Genomic DNA, 18141 nt, shown 5'->3' with positions numbered 1-18141 from the left:
GGCTGATGACCTAACAGACAGATTATTATTATTATTATTATTATTATTATTATTATTATTATTATTATTATTATTATTATTATTATTATTATTATTGTAAGTGTACATAATATATAGATTTTTACTGATGTACTTAGATCACAGTTGAAGAAATACTACTACTACTACTACTACTACTACTACTACTACTACTAACGTACGTACATACATGCATAATAAGACACACACGCATATACATAATGAAATGGCGTACGGCTTTTAGTGCCGGGAGTGTCTGAGGACAAGTTCACCCGTAGGCGACCTGCGCCTTGTGATGGTGATGAAATGATTATGAAGACGACACATACACCCAGCCCCCGTGCCAGCGAAATTAACCAATGATGCTTAAAATTCCCGACCCTGCCGGGTTCGAACCCGGGTCCCCTGTGACCAAAGGCCAGCACGCTAGTCATTTAGCCATGAGACGAACTATACATTAATTATAGACTGTTATGCCTTTTAACGTTCAGTCTGCAAGCCTCTGTAAATTTACTAATCGCCGCCAGAATCCTCTATTTGTAACTAACTCTGTGGCCTGGTTTAGTTCAAAACCTCTCATCTTTAAATCACTAGAAACTGAGTCTAACTATCGTTGTCTTTGTCTCCCTGTACCTCTCTTACCCTCCATGAACAAATCCATCATTCTCCTCGGTAACCTACCCTTTTCCACTCGCCTCTCATGCCCCCACCACCGAAACTGGTTAATGCTTACAGCTCCATCAATTGTGTTCGTTCCTAACTTAGCCTTCATCTTCTTATTCCGAGTACCCCCCCTGCCATTGTTTCCACCTGTTTGTTCCAGCGATCATTTTCCCTACATTCATGAATACTACTTCCAACTTGTGAATAAGAAATCCTAAGTCTGCCCAGCTTTCACTCCCCGTAAAGCGAAGTTGGTATGAAAACAGACCGATGTAAAGATACTTTCGTTCTGGAGCAGACTTCCTTTTTAGAGAACACTCTTGATCGGAACTGCGAATTTAGTGCATTAGCTTTAGTGTACGTTGGTTCTATCTCACTTACTATACTGCCATCCTGAGAGAACACACATCCAACTACTGTACTTAAAGTTATCTACCTGTTCCAGGTTTGTATTCCCAACCCGAAATTCAATTCTCTTAGATTTTTTATCTACTGGCATCACTTTAGCCTTGGAAACGCTAATTTTCATATCATACTCACTGCACCTTCTATATTTTCGAGTTCCAAGATATTAGACTGCAGGCTTTCAGTACAATCTGCAATTAAGGCCAAGTCGTCGGTATAAGCCAAGCTGCTTATCACATTTCCAGATAACTGAATCCCTCCCTGCTACTTTATATCCATGTAAACTACGTAAAACAAAGGTGAAAGATTACAGCCTTGTCTATCTCCGATATCAATTCTCACCCTACCCAAATTACCAACATAAATGCCTTTGATTGGTTAAAATAATCTACCCTTAATCCCATAGTCCCCAAGTTTGGCGAACATCTTTTCCCACGGCCTTCTTTAGATCTACGAAATATAAGCGTAACTGCCTATTCCTCTCGAAACATTTTTTTAATTATCTGGCGCATGATGAAAATCTGATTTCCTTTTTTGCTAGTGCTTTACGTCGTACCGACACAGATAGATATGTCTTATGACGACGATGGGATAGGAAAGGCCTAGGAATTGGAAGGAAGCGGCCGTAGCCTTTGTTAAAGTACAGCCTGATTTCCTGGTGTGAAAATAGGAAACCACGGAAAACCATATTCAGGGCTGCCGGCAGTGAGATTCGAACCCACTATCTCCTGGTTGCAATCTCACAGCTACGCACCCCTAACCGCACGGCCAAATCGCCCGGTAAAATCTGATCTTGACAGCCCCTCTGTGGTTTCAAACCTCACGCGTTTTCATCCAACTTACTCCCAGCCACTGATCGCAGTCTCCCTTCCAAAATGCCAGTATGCTGGTATGCTGATCAATGGAATACCTCGATAGATGTTACACCCTTGCTTGGAGACTTACAGATACATGCAATTACTGCTTTTATCCAAGATTCCATGCTAATCTCTCTACCTTCTGAAGAAATGCCAACCCTGCCTTCCTATTATTTCACTATTTCTGTTCTAATTTCATCCATTCCTTCAGGTGTATGAAAATGGATTTCGTTTACGATCCCACTTCCTCAAGCGTAATTTCACCAACATCATTGCCCTTCTCCCCATGAGATCGGTCGTTTGTGACATCATCAGAAAGAGTTCATTTTACGTTGAGAAGATTTTCAAAATATTCCTTCCACCTGTCCAGCGATTCCTCGGTACATCTGATTTATCCAAAACACTATTCATTTCCTTCTGCCCTCCCTTTCTAAGATTCTTTATTACTGTCCAGAAAAGTTTCCCTGTTGTTTGACCTAGCCTTTCCAGGTTTTTATCGATATCTTCAAGTGACTTATTCTTGGATTCAAAAATTATTTGTTTCGCTCTGTTGCTGTCAAATACGTACAATTTCCTGTTTGAATCCGTCGTTGTTTGGAGTCATTTCCGATACGCCTTCTTTTTTACGTTTACAAGCTGCTTTCACTTCATCATTCCACCAAGATGTTCACTTCTTCCCATTTTTACACACAGTTGTTCCGAAGCATTCCCTTTCTGTTTCTACTAAAACACCATCCCTGTAGGCCACCCATTCTCTTTCTATATCCTGAACCTACTTAATGTTCATTGTTTCGAACTTTTCACTGACCATATTGATGTACTTCTGTCTAATTTCCTCGTCCCGGAGATGTTCTACCCTTATTCGTTTGCAGGCAGATCTCATTTTCTCTATGCTAGACCTAGAGATTCTTAGTTCATTACAGATCAGATAGTGGTCCGTATAAAAAAATACACGGAATACCCGCATATTCCCAATGAATTTCTTGAATTAAAGGTCTGTTATGATATAGTCTATTATGGATCTGGTGCCTCTACCCTCCCATGTGCAGCAGTGAATAACTGCTGATCCCATGCTAGCACAGAATTCCATTAAACGCTTGCCATTACCTATATCCCCCTCATTTACCTATTGCCTTTTCAACTATTTCCAAATCTCGTATTGAAATCATCCATTAGCACTATCCTATCCTTGATGTTGACCCAGACTGCGATGCTCCTCAGTGCTTCATAAAACTTGTTAACTTCATCCTCATTAGGACCCTTACATGATGGATAGACTGAGACAATTATCACCTTAATTCCTCCCACAGCTAAACCTACCCACACCATTCGCTAATATACGTCCTAACGGAAACTAGGTAGCTTGTAATGGAATACCTGATGAACAGTCCTACTCTACACTATACACTTCACTTTTTAAAACCTGTTAACTTTCCATCAAATTCCATTTCGTTCCCCAAGTTGTTTCCAAGCAATCCCGCGTCTGTCAAATAGAAGTGGGACTCCCTTACTCCTATAGGTCCGATGTTTGCTTCAAATGTTCTGTGAAGGATGATGCTGTCCTACTTACACATAGTCCCATTGAGGATTTCTATTGTAGCGGGTTAGGGACCATCGGTGGATTGTATAATCCTAGCCACCTAAGCACAGGGAGAACCATGCCTCAGAATATGTCGGAGATACCCAGTTCCATTCCATAGCAACTGGTATCCCGACCCTCAGGACCACTTCCTAGGCCACTCAGCCGTTGCACATGATTCACGTCTAGGACGTGACTACAGCAACCCAGTAACCTAAACCCATGGCATTACAGCCCTGAAGGGCCTTGGAATACCAAGTGGCCGCTGCTCAGTCCGAAGGCCAGAGAGGTGTCGTGTGGTCAGCACGAACGAATTATCTCGGCTGTTATTTTTGGCTTTCTAGAACGCTATCTCGCCGTCAGATAGCTCCTCAATTCTAATCACGTAGGCTGAGAGGACCTCGAACCTGGCCGGGAATCGAACCAGGGGCCTCCGGGTAAGAGGCAGACACGCAACCCTTACACCACGGGGCCACCACATCAACCCACACCACTGATAATAATAATAATAATAATAACAATAATAATAATAATAATAATAATAATAATAATAATAATAATAATAATAATGACGAAGGATATAGACTGCAATCTCGTACAAAAACCGAGGAGCTCTCAAACCTTGCGGCCGACATCAGGAAAAGACGCCTGAAATTTTACGGACACATCAAACGCCTTCCAGAAAACAGACTGACAAGAATCTTACTTGAGGCAACAGAAAACATCAAAACAAATAGGTGGACAACGGAAATCCGCCAAGACCTGGAAAAATCAGGAATCAAAGTGGCCGACATCGCTAACCGAACCTGCTACAGAACGAAAATCAACAAGTGGGAAGTAGAGTCAGAGAGAAACCACAAGAAGAAGACAGGAGCTAAGTGGACAGAAGAACGAAGAACCACGATGAGAGAAAAACTGAAGGCTGTCTGGCAAAGAAGGAAATGCACAACTTCTAAGTGAGCTTTGCGTGATCAGTTTTCTGGTCTTTTTCGCATCTAATAATAATAATAATAATAATAATAATAATAATAATAATAATAATAATAATAATAATAATAATAATAATGCTATTGGCTTTACGTACCTAACTTCTACGGTTTTCGGAGATGCCGAGTGCTGGAGTGTTTGTACCGCAGGAGTTCTTCAACGTGCTAGTAAATCTACCGACATGAGGCTGATGTATTTGAGAACCTTAAAATACCACCAGACTGAGCCGGGATCGATCCCGCCAACTTGAGCTCAGAAAGCCAGTGCTCTACCATTTGAGCTTCCCTTCTGGGCATTAAAGAATGCCGAAAAACCTTTTACACATTCAGTAATGTTACCAAGAGAGTTCATAATGGAACATGCAGTACAGCTCCAGGGTTTTCAACATCAGCTGACCGAGCTCGATAGCTGCAGTCGCTTAAGTGCGGCCAGTATCCAGTAATCGGCAGCCCTGGAGATGGTTTTTGTGGTTTCCTATTTTCACACCAGGCAAATGGTGGGGCTGTACCTTAATTAAAGGCTACGGCTGCTTCCTTCCCATTCTAATCATTTTCTATCCCATCGCCGCCATAAGACCTATCTGTGTCGGTGTGACGTAAAGCAACTAGCAAAAAAAAAAAAAAAAAAAAAAAAATATGAGTGTGATTATTTTCCAAATCTGTCAAGTATTTCACGAGGAAGTGGAATGTCTTCAAAGGAATTTAGTTCTCCAACAATGGGCAGCCTTGTCCACATGAATCACTAACCAACCTCGCGGTATCTATGAATCATGAGCTATTAACTTGCAGAAATCCTTCATCTTCTCGAACACTAGTTAGTACGATTTAAACACGTTTATAAAGTTTTTAGTCCTCCTCTGTTGTGTAGTGGTTAGTGTGATTATCCTCCCTCCCCGGAGGCTCCAGTACGATTCGCAACTTCCAAAAGCACACAAGTCTAGTTGAAAATAATTATTTTGAGAAAATTAATGTCCGCCTCAGTGGTGTAATGGTTAATGTGATTAGCTGCCACCCCCGGAGGCCCGGGTTGGATTCCCGGCTCTGCCACGAGGCCTGAAACGGTGTCCACTCAGCCTCGGGAGGTCAACTGAGTAGAGGTTCGTTCGATTCCCACCTCAGCCATCCTGGAAGTGGTTTTCCGTGGTTTCCCCACTTCTCCTCCTGGCGAATGCCGGGATGGTACCTAACTTAAGACTACGGCCGCTTCCTTCTCTCTTCCTTGTCAATCCCTTCCAATCTTCTCATCCCCCCGCAAGGCCTCTGTTCAGCATAGCAGGTGAGGCCGCCTGGGCGAGGTCCTGGTCATCCTCCCCAGTTGTATCCCCCTACCCATAGTCTAAAGCTCCAGGACACTGCCCTTGAGGCGGTAGAGTTGGGATTCCTCGCTGAGTCCGAGGGAAAAACCAACCCTGGAAGGTAAACAGATTAAGAACAAGAAGAAGAAGAAGAGACCGGGCGAGTTGGCCGTGCGCGTAGAGGCGCGCGGCTGTGAGCTTGCATCCGGGAGATAGTAGGTTCGAATCCCACTATCGGCAGCCCTGAAAATGGTTTTCCGTGGTTTCCCATTTTCACACCAGGCAAATGCTGGGGCTGTACCTTAATTAAGGCCACGGCCGCTCCCTTCCAACTCCTAGGCCTTTCCTATCCCATCGTCGCCATAAGACCTATCTGTGTCGGTGCGACGTAAAGCCCCTAGCAAAAAAAAAAAATTGGGGTTCAAATGTGTTTGAAGGTATAAAAATAATATATATTAAAATAATGATAAAATGATGTAAAATTTATATTGAGTATTTTATTATAATACAATTGACACCTTAGCCATCCTGGAAGTGGTTTTCCGTGGTTTCCCCACTTCTTCTCCAGGCAAGTGGCGGGATGGTATCTAACTTAAGGCCACGGCCGCTGCCTTCCCTCTTCCTTGTCTATCCCTTCCAATCTCCCATCCCCACACAAAGATCCTGGACAGCATAGAAAATGAGGCCGCCTTGACGAGGTACCGGTTCTCCTCCCAGTTGTATCCCGACCAAATGTCTGACGCTCCAGGACACTGCCCTTGAGGCGGTAGAGGTGGGATCCCTCGCTAAGTTCGAGTGAAAAACCAATTCTGGACGGTAAACGGATTAAGAAAGAAAGAAAGAAAGAAAGAAAGAAATTGAGTGGTGTGCTTATTTTCAAAATCTGTCAATTAATTCAAGAGAAACTGAAATGTCTTCAAGCGTATTTTGTTCTTGAGCTGTTGACTTGAGATAGTTCCTTCACCTTCTGACGGCCAGGTACGCTGCTAAAATAGTACGATTTAAACACCTTAAAATATTTTTAAAATTATTTATTTCCAGGAGTGTCCGAGGACAAGTTCAGCTCTCCTGGTGTAGATCCTTCTATTCGACGCCCATGGGAGACATGCCCGTTTGGATGTGAGACACTTGTTTCATTCGTCAAATATTACAATAAAACTTGTAATTGAGTAAGATTACGGTCCCCAGTAATGACACTCCCTTCTGAGACACCCTGTATTATTAAGTAGGGTACTTTAATTTCGTGCAGGCCACCTTAATAAGCTAACCTTCCTCATGCACTTTGCAGTATAACCTCTCCCTAACTTGTTGCCATTATTCGTTGTTTATAAAGTACAACGGTATATCTGATGACCCATGGCATATCTTTTCTGCAAAAATGTACCTGAATAGCATATTAATTTAAACAATGAAAAAGAGAACTGCATTCCGTTGTTCCTCAAAGATCTTCCTGAACGACAATGGAATAAAAATGTGGAATCGCAAACTGAGTAATCACGGAATCTTCACTACGTTCATTTAAGAGTAATTTTCATTCCCATCTTGTCTGCAGTGCGTGCATTATAAATTGCAAATGTTATAAATGGAGGCATGGCTAGGGTGTTTCTTACCTAGTTCTCCGGCAGATGACAGATAGGTAATGTCCACGGCAAGCATGTAAATTTATGCAGTTCATGAACTCAGGTTAACAACCACAAGATAATGTATTATTTGTGGACAACAATAGAGGATTTCATTTCTTCCCAGATGGCATGCAGGAGGAGGAGGAGGAGAAGGAAATACACTCCCTAGTGAGGAACGCACAGTACACCGTATCAATCCTTCTCCGCTTAACGGTACGAAACAATAATTTAGCTTTGCATCTTACCTGTATTATCCAGCATTTTAATTCAGTCTCGAGCTACTTAACTACTTCACTGTAGATTCTGGTAGTAGGTGGAGTGTATTAAACTTTTATTTTGTCACTGGGATCGAACCCCACTGTTGACAGCCCTGAATGTGGATTTTCCGTGGTTTCCCATTTTCACACCAGGCAAATGCCGGGGCTGTACCTGAAGGGGGGCAGTCTGGAGATAAACATATACTTTTACCTAATGCATGGATTATTACGAAACTTCGTGGGAATGTCACTTAAATAAAAGTAAGAATATCACAAAAGTTTACGTCGTATACAATTAAAAGTTTTTCAAAAATTACTTTTTGGAAATATTTTTTGAAATTTTAATTATTTTTTCATGAAATGTAATTGAGATGTTAAAGAAAATTTGGAATTGGGTAGAGAATACTTCGTTAAAAGGCACTGTATTTTAACCGTACAACAGGGTTACAGATTCCATTCAGTATTTATTATTATTATTATTATTATTATTATTATTATTATTATTATTATTAATCCGATTCATTAGATTTTATATATTCTGTTTCTCATCATTTAGACTGTAATAATTAGGTATCACGTATATTATTGTATTTAATCATAGGTTAAGTGAAATTTGTTTGTAATTATTCTGTATTGTAGTAAGTGAGATTTGTTGGTTTCATATTGTCATGCTGTGGCTTGTAACTCTGGCTAGATGAGCTGGCATAGTATTTTGCAATCGAGGCTATGTTTAACTGAGAATGTTATGTGCAAGTAGATTTCCCGGTGACGCATTCAGCATAGTCATCCTCAATCCGCTTGGGCACGCTTAGACAACACTTGACTGATGACATCAGTGCGTGGGCACGTGATTGCGACCAAGTGTCGGTATTCGCCAGCTACTGTATGTTGAAGTGGAAGGGATGAACAGAGAGTAGGGAGATGAGTCGTCATCGCGAGGTTATAAAAGTCGATGCGGCGGTGGTGAGAGGTATGATATCTATCAGACCATATCATTCAGATCATATCGTACAGATCATATGTAACAGTCAGATGTATCAAATGGAAGAAGTGGTCTTAGTGTGATGGTCAGAGCTAAGAGTTGTGTTTTCAAGAGGTCTTGTAATAATCGAGGAGGTCTACAAGTGGTGGTTGTATCCGAGCAGAGACGGGTACTATGCTGATAAAGAAACATCATCTTCTTGTGAGGATGGACTTCACAAGATGTTTCAATAATATTTTCAAATTTCTTATAATATATTGAGTGGACGTAATTACATTGGAGCTCCCTACACGCGTACGTGGTATGTAGGCCAACTCCTTGTTATATAAGAAGATAACAGCAGACGGCTCCCGACTTCAGCTCATAGGTTTTCCCAAGAACTTTAAGTTCTGCATGCAGACATCAGGTAATTAAAGCATCAGATGTGTTATGCATTCATAACATGAAGAATAATGTAATCAGCGGCGATATCACATCTCACTTCAAGTTCATGCCAGTAGCTTTTTTTGTTTAGATTAAATTTTCCTTTTATTTTTACCGCAAATCTCACTATATATATATATTTTGTTAAATTAAAAGACGTCAGTGCTTGTTCATTGTGACGTAAATTATAGTCATAAACTCAGTTTTATTTTAATTAGAATAAGTGATTCCAGTTCCATGTACAATCCTCAGTTGTGGAAATGCAACAGTAATTTAATATTGTCCTGATCCATATCCCTGTATATTGCCAGATATGTGAGTTTATCACCTCACGCCTTGAGATAATTGATATAAGAGGTTTGCTCTACCGAATTTTGTTGCTTTTTTCTTAAAAAAGCAACTGGCGCTCAAACAAATGTTATGTATATTGTGTGAAGGAGATGAAGGTATAAGAGTAGTGGTTGGAGTAGCAACAGTATATCGACAAAGTTTCTGTAATTTTTGTTCTAAAATTTTGTATTTAGAAATGCCTACTACAGTAATTGAAAAATTTCTGAAATAAAAAATTCCAAACACGGGTTTCTTAATACATATAGCATGGAAATGTTGTTACATTTATCAGATTATTATGGGAGATAAATGGGAATAATTTGCGAAATTATAACTAGCGGAAAATGCACTTCAGCAGAGGCCACGCCCACTTCTGCTGTGTGCAGACTGCCAAATAAAGTATAATTAAAGTGATGAATTGTTTGAATTCAACGCTTCCTCCCCACTCCTAGCCCTTCCCTGTCCCATCGTCGCCATAAGACCTATCTGTGTCGGTGCGACGTAAAGCAACTAGCAAAAAAAAAAAATTCTTTGAATTCACCGAAATAACTTCGTGACAAGATAAAAGAAACTCAATCCTTTCAATTTCAGTTTCAATTTATAATTCTCTTTCAAAAATGACCAAAATATCGATTTTTATCTCCAGACTGTCCCCTTTAAGGCGGCTTCCTTCCTTCCTTCCCACTCCTAGCCCTTTCTTATCCCATGGTCGCCGTAAGAGCCAGGCCTATTTGTGTCGGTGCGACGTAAAACATTTTGTAAATGTATTGCACAATGTTCAAGGTGCAATGCGGAGAGCACGTCACTCTATCGTGTCGAAAAATCCTGTGAAGTATTAACCCTCCCAAAATGCAGGAAAGCCGCCCGTTTCGATCACATCTTCCTAAATAACAAATACAGACTTGATAAACGGGGTAGGGGGAATGTGGACGTGATTTGAGAAGATAATCCTGAGTGCCGAACCTCTGACAGTAGTTAGTTTCGACATCCACGAACAGGGAAAGAAAATGTAGGAAAAATGTCTCCATGATGATCGCCAACTTTCTGTGAGGAGACAGCACCAGAAAATGGAGAATTTTATAGCTATGTAGTGAAGGGACACTCTGTATGCGTCTTATCTGCAGGCTTCATGTTCAATTCCCGGCCAGTACGGCTGAGGATAACTTCACGCTACTGTACTTTTTCTTCTTGCTAGTTGTTTTACGTCGCACCGACACAGATAGGTCTTATGGCGACGATGGGACAGGAAAGGGCTAGGAGTGGGGAGGAAGCGGCCGTGGCCTTAATTAAGGTACAGCCCCAGCATTTGCCTGGTATGAAAATGGGAAACCACGGAAAACCACTTTCAGGGCTGCCGACAGTGGGGTTCGAACCTACTATCTCCCGAATACCGGATACTGGCCGCACATAAGCGACAGCAGCTATCGAGCTCGGTCGCTAGTGTACTGATGTGGCACTCCAGTATCTATAATCCACCTAGCCGGGCACCAATCGTCTTAGCAAGGCAAGATTCTATTGGCCTGTTGCTCTACTTGATTATTATTATTATTATTATTATTATTATTATTATTATTACGACCGGCTCTATGGCAAAATGGTTAGCGTGCTGGCCTTTCGTATTACTATACATCCACTGCTATGCCCACTTCAGACACAACAATCTTGTAGGGGGCTGTCTACCTGCTAGGAAGGGGGGGGACGTCATGCTTAGTTTATATCGGAACACCATTTCTGTTCAGGCGTGTACAACAAATTGATCGGTTTCTGTGCCATTCCCGTGCAAGATATATATATATACTTTTCCTCCATCCACATTAGTGTGTGTTGCTTAGCGAGAAACAACTCGTATAGAAATTCGTTATCGTCTGGAATCGAACTAAGAGCCTGTGTTCTAATATAAACGCATGGTTCATGCTACTGACCTAATACACAGGGTGTTCGACTTGAATGTGTATTATAATAAATATCAATATCTTTATTTATAACATATCTGCCAAATTAATATACTCACTGGTAGGTAGTGCATTCTTAAAGACGTCTGTATGTTGTTCAAAAATAATGGAGAAGGATCATCAAAAGGTAATTTTGAGTTACTAACTTGTATCTCAAAGAGTATACAGTCATACTTGAAGATGCACCGTGACGTAAGGTAAAATCTGTTAGAGGTATCTCATAGAATCAGGAAATTAATATCTAGGAGTGGCCAACAAGTTCTCTTGACTTGAACCCAATATAAAACATTTGGATGGGGCAGAAGAAATACATTTAATTTGGCAGAGAAATGAATTCCGCACCTCCCCATGCGCTTTTGTTGCATTTGCGACAGCTGCTCGAAAGCTGCATTTAAATGTGAAAAATGCGTTTAACGTGAGAATTTTTTTTTCAGTAAGCATCCCAACATACAGCTGGCCTGCTCAGACGGCTACGCAACACAGCACGCTAGCTGTCTGTTAGGCTTGTGACGATGTTCCCCACACACATAAGCAAAGCAAAGTCATCTCTGTACAGGCTATGAAGGCCCTTGGAAGGGTGGAAGGTAAAGGCTTCCACTATCCTTAACCTCGGCACTTGATGGGGTAGAATGGTTAGCTCTACGCCCTGCCGCCTTTGCCCCCAGGAATTAAACTGATACTCATTTTTGGTGTAGGCTGAGTGAACCTCAGGGCCTTGTGCACCTCCGGAAGTGGAAATCTCGTATCATAAATTTTTCGACTTCCTGACGGGGATTCGAACCCACTTCCTTCCGGGCGAACCGAGCGCGCCTTTACCGCCTCAGCCAGGCAGCCCCTTCCCCCACACATAGGCCGCATCAATCAGGAAATGACACAGACGCCTTCGGGAAACTTGTAGATCGCTTTCGATATCTGGCCACAACATCAAGCACGATGACGATTGGTGGGGGGAGTACAATAGAGTATCTGCGTCTGTTGCACCACTATGATGCACATATCGAGGTGTATTAGGTGTGTAATGAAACATTTTGAATAATACCAAACCGCCAATAATTATCTCTATTATTATTCAAGATATTCATTTTTATTTTATTATATATTCAAGCCGGACACACTGTACATACAGTGAGTTTCTCTCATTGGTTGGCCGCTGTGCGCACCCAGTTTATCTGCCTCCCGTTGACTCATCACGTCCCGTTACACAACGCAGCGACAGCACGGGAGTGCCCGCACTTCGCAGTTCAGGTCCGTGCATAAAAAATGTGGCTCTGTTTCTAGAAACTAGAACTCAGAGAATTAGAGTAGGTGAAGGTATATCTGTCCCTGTAATAATTAAGAGGGGAATTCCTCAAGGCAGTATTATTGGATCTTTATGTCTTCTTATATGTATATCAATGATATGTGTAAAGAAGTGGAATCAGAGATAAGGCTTTTTGCATCTGTACAGAGTAATAAATAGCCTAAGTTGCAAGATTGTGAGCAACTGCAAAATGACCTCGATAATGTTGTGAGATGGACAGTAGGCAAGGGTATGATGATAAATGGGGATAAAAGTCAGGTTGTGAGTTTCACAAATAGGAAAAGTCTCTCAGTTTTAATTACTGCGTTGTAGGGGTGAAAGTTCCCTTTGGGGATCATAGTAAATACCTATGTGTTAATGCAAGGAAAGATCTTCATTGGGGCAATCACATAAATATGATTGTAAATAAAGGGTACAGATCTCTGCACATGGTTATGAGAGTATTTAGGGGTTGTAGTAAGGATGTAAAGGAGAGAGCATATTTGTCTCTAGTGAGATCCCCGCCTAGAGTATGGTTCCAGTGTATGGGACCCTCACCGGGATTACTTGATTCAGAAACTGGAAAAAATCCAAAGAAAAGCAGCTCGATTTGTTCTGGGTGATTTCCGACAAAAGAGTAGCGTTACAAAAATGTTGCAATGTTTGGGCTGGGAAGACTTGGGAGAAAGGAGACGAGCTGCTCGACTAAGTGGTATGTTCCGAGCTGTCAGTGGAGAGATGGCGTGGGAGGGCATCAGTAGACGAATAAGTTTGTGTACTGTCTTTAAAAGTAGGAAATATCACAATATGAAGATAAAGTTGGAATTCAAGAGAACAAATTGGGGCCGTTAGGGATTGGAATAACTTACCAAGGGAGATGTTCAATAAATGTCCAATTTCCTTGCAATCGTTTAAGAAAAGGCTAGGGAAACAACAGATAGAGAATCTGCCACCTGGGCGACTGTCCTAAATGCAGATCAGTAGTGATTGATTGAAAAAAATGTCGTTCCAAGTGTTCTCGAGTTGTGAAGTGTTACTTCTGAGTATAATACTCATAATGCCTCCGCAAGTGTACACTGTAGAGGAAAGGGTATTTATGTACGAAAATTATGTGAGGAGAGAGTCTTGCAGGGAAGCCGTAACACAATTTCCAGGTGTACGCCCGCCACATAGAGAGACCGTGCGAAAACTCGTAAACAAATTGAGAGGAACTGGTTCATTACTCGATAAGAAGCGAAGTGTTAAAAAACGTGTAGAGTACTTAACGAGTAAATAGTATATGAAATCGCAGAAAGGTCAGAACATACGCCTACAAAATCTCTAAGACCACTTGGACAAGAAGGTGGGGTTTCGAAGAGCTCACCATGGCAGGCTACGAAAGTGTTAAAATTGAAATCATCCAGAGATAAATGGTCTCAATTACGGAAAGCGAACTTACGCCTGTGAATCGGAGTTTCCTAAGACGATGTGTGAATGCAGAAGGAGAACACTCCAACATCTCCTGTCATAAGATACGAGCTTATTTTCTTAATTTTAATTGTTACCTCATGTCATGCATGGATAAAGTGAGCGAAGTGCCGCAGAGCGGGGAGCGATGAGTCAACGGGAGGCAGGTAAGCTGGGCGCGTAGATGACCAACACTGGTTACCATGGTTATAGTAGTGTCAGGTGATTGATGACGCAAACTAGAGTCCCAGCCCAAAATCTTATCCATGTTAAAAGGAAATAAGCAAAGGATGCCGGTTCGCTGGTAATGGTGACTCTGAGGAGCCGTTAATACATGGTTCCGATGCCAACCGTGGACGCTGTTCTCTCGGGGTATCCGTCATCAAATAGACCGCTGGAACACTGCTTGAGCCAACAAAACAGATATATTTAGACATATATACAGTATCACTCATTAGTTTATTGATGTTCACTTATGCCAAGCAATAAACCATTACAGAAACCAAAAATAGCCTTAGTTTCATTTCGACACCCCTTACAGGTACTACTAAAAGTTTAAGGACACCTGCTATTTCATCAACATGCTTCCTATCCTTAAACGTTTGGTCCCAGGCAGTGGCGTGCACTGAACCCCATCGACCCCAGTGCTGCTGGGGTAAAGAACTTTGTATTAACATTTTATAATTATTCCTTAGGACGCTTTTTATAATGTTAAAAAATTTGGGAACATCTAAACCAAACCAAGTACAGCTGCCTCGACAGTCCGCTCACACTACCGCAGTTCAGCATCTCCGGCGAGCTGAGTTTCCTTGCCGGCGCAAAAGAGAGCTAACCCAGTGAAATTTAAGGTCGTTTGGGTGACGCATGCACTTGATGCTTCCTTGTCGTGGGAGCTGGGCGGAGCTGTAGGCCCTCTCCCGACAGCGATTTACGGCGACAGGCCAGCTAGCTTAGGTAAGGTAATGTTAGTTTTAATACTTGACACTCAAAGTCTTCAGCGCCACACACTATGGACTGCAAGAAAAATATCAACATCTTAACAGTATAGCCACTTGTACATCGTCTTGGTAATAAAAATATTGCCAGTATATGAAATCAATTATAAAATAGAAGAATATACTTTAGTCTTGAGTTTCGGCATGTATACAGTTTCTTTGAGCAATTCATTGATGGCACGTGTGGAGTGTGTTCCGGTAGCCGCAGAAAAATATTTAGGTTGCCCAACAGAGTTGGTTGTCTGTGATAGTGGCATATAGTAAATTTTAGTAGTGTTCCTCTTGGATTATAGGTAAAGTTTTCGCGAGTTCTGTGGCATTCTTCATGAATATAAGGTGTGTTATAAGTCGTGAAAAATATTTTTCCTCGTTTGTCGTTGATGCACGTACTCTCAGTATGCGAGTGAAACTATAAAACTTCAACGACGGTAAATTACCAGTTAAATTTTGCTGATTAGTTTAGAACAAATAGTTAGCCCCAGTGTGTTTTTGTGAAAACCATGACTGTTTTATCAAGAAGCGTCACCGGCTGAAACTGTAAGTACATTGTTTAAAATCTGCTCTAGATTAAGTTATGATGGCGTCGTCACTGTCGTGAATATCAATTTGGATGTATGTGCGATCGTGTGGGTGAAAATATTATTGAAAGATATTTCTCAGGTAGACCTTTCCACGAAAAATGCAACCTTATAAAATGGCAATGTTGACTTTAGAAAGTGTAGTAGGGCTGCGATAGTTTAGGCTATATTTTAAAAACTTTTTTGTAGCTGGGGTAATGAATATGTTCACCGCACGCCACTGCCAGGCATACGATTTTTTTACAGGGAAGTAGTACATATTTAGGGGAACATTTGCTGAAATTGTCATTAAAATGACACTGTTTGTTTTGAAGTGATTAATTTTTTGCTTATAATAATTGGAAAGAAAATAGCTCATTTTAATACTTGAAGAGATCTGGAGTGTACATTATGGGGATTACATTGATAATCTTTGTTATGGAGAACACAGATTACCTGTAAATTAATTTTGATTGTAATAGAGCAACAGAATATGTTTCTATTAAAAATCCCCCGTTTTATAGTTTACAATAGAAACGGAGAAAGAGGTCATTAAACAAACACTCTTTGTCCTTGGATGGACAGGAGACCCCTCAAGGTACCCAGATCATTTCTATGTTACGCTGCAGTGGGATACTTACTATATATCGTAATACAGAAGTGATCTCGGTAACTTGAGGGGTCTCCTGTCCAGCCAAGATGAAGGGGTGTTTGTTTAATGGCCTCTTTCTCTGGTTCTATTGCGAGCTATAAAACAGGAGATTTTAAAAAATGGAAACATATTCTGTTGCTCGATTACGATTATAAATATTCTACGGTATCTGAGTTTCTCCATAACAAAAATTATTAATGTAATCCTTATATGTACACTCCAGATCTCCTCAAGTATTAAAAATTAGCTATTTTTTCAATTATCATCAATAAAAAATTAATAACTTCAAAACAAAGTGTGACATTTTAGTGAAAATTTCAGAAAATATTCGTCAAAATATGTACTAGTTTTTTTAATAAAAAATCGTATGCCTTGGACCAAAACTTTAAGGACAGGAATCATGTTCATGAAATAACAGGTGTCCTTAAACTTTTGGTAGGAGCTGTATAGTAACTCAACCCCTTACGCAGCCAATTCCTGTGAGGAATGGTGTGAAAGCGTTACTCATAGGGACAGTATTTACATTTCACTGATTTTCAATAACACATTCTGGGTTGTAAGGAACGCAACGGGAAACAACCGCTTTCCTCATTGCCCTAGTATATCTCTTCAGTGATACTTAGGCTGTCTGTGGCGGCTGATGTCCAGAGTTCGGGTGTTTAGGCAGTAGGTAATAGGTAAGAACGAACTTCAAATAAATGAAAGTAAAACTGTGTCAATGACTTTCAGGAAAGGAGGCAAACCGGCAGCTAGCGATGTTATAATTTATAAAAGAGACACACTATCGATCGTAACACATTACAAATATTTGGGAATCACATTACAGACTCACGGAAATGTATACAGTATCAATGTTCGGGAGAGAGTTATCGCCGCTTTATCAACTATGAACAGTATACCGAATTTACGGAAGTTATCATTAAATACCGCCTTAAAAATTTTCAAGTTAAAAATCACTCCAATAGTGACATATGGATTGACTTTAATTTGGGACCAATTAAGAAAGAAGAATCTGAAGGAAATCGAAATATTAAAAGCAAGATTCCTGAAAAAGGCCTTGTGTATTTCAAAGTATACACCCTCACGTCTGGCATATGTTCTCGCCAGAGAATCCTTCTACATTGAGGATTTAAGATACGACCTATGTCTGCCATCAACAGAAGCATACCAGAGTCTACTCCGTGAACTGCAAGGAAAAAGAGAAGAAATATTTCCTGAATTTTACGCTACAGATGCTATGGTCAACAGAGAATGGATAAAAGCCAATTACGCATTGAGACACTTCATGGCGCGTTTTGCTGTTCATGGTTTTCACCACGGTATCTGCACGAGAGACATCTACCACCAACCAGATGAACTATGCGTGTGCAAACTTTGTGATAACCCATGTGACAGATATCACGTAATGACATGTAAGCGCAGAGAAATATCTCTGACAAAATTCTGTGAAAATGCTTAAGAGTATGTCCTCTAATTATGCACATTGTGCGAAATTAAATTTAATTAATTAATAGGTAAGAATGCAAACTAATATGCTTAGTAGGAAAGTGTCGTCCAGCTCGTTGTCCCGTAATGTAGCGAGAGTTCCGATGGCCAGCCCCTAATTAATATGCCAATCTCATAGCAGACCCGTTGTCCGGGCAAGTGTATGTATACTCTTGTTATTTGCATGAGTTAGTTTGCATTCTACACACCAGGCTCTGCTGATATTTAATATCATCGTCTTTAAGCTTTTGGACATCCCTGTCATAGAGTGACCTAATTATTATAAATAGGGGACAAGGAAGATGTTTCATCGAACACCAGAACCCGTTTTAGCGGCGAAAAACGTGAAACCTCACAT

This window comes from Anabrus simplex, chromosome 11 (assembly GCF_040414725.1).
Source record: "Anabrus simplex isolate iqAnaSimp1 chromosome 11, ASM4041472v1, whole genome shotgun sequence".
Classification (NCBI taxonomy): domain Eukaryota; kingdom Metazoa; phylum Arthropoda; class Insecta; order Orthoptera; family Tettigoniidae; genus Anabrus; species Anabrus simplex.
The sequence above is the reverse complement of the archived record's forward strand: the minus strand, read 5'-3'. Positions refer to the sequence as shown.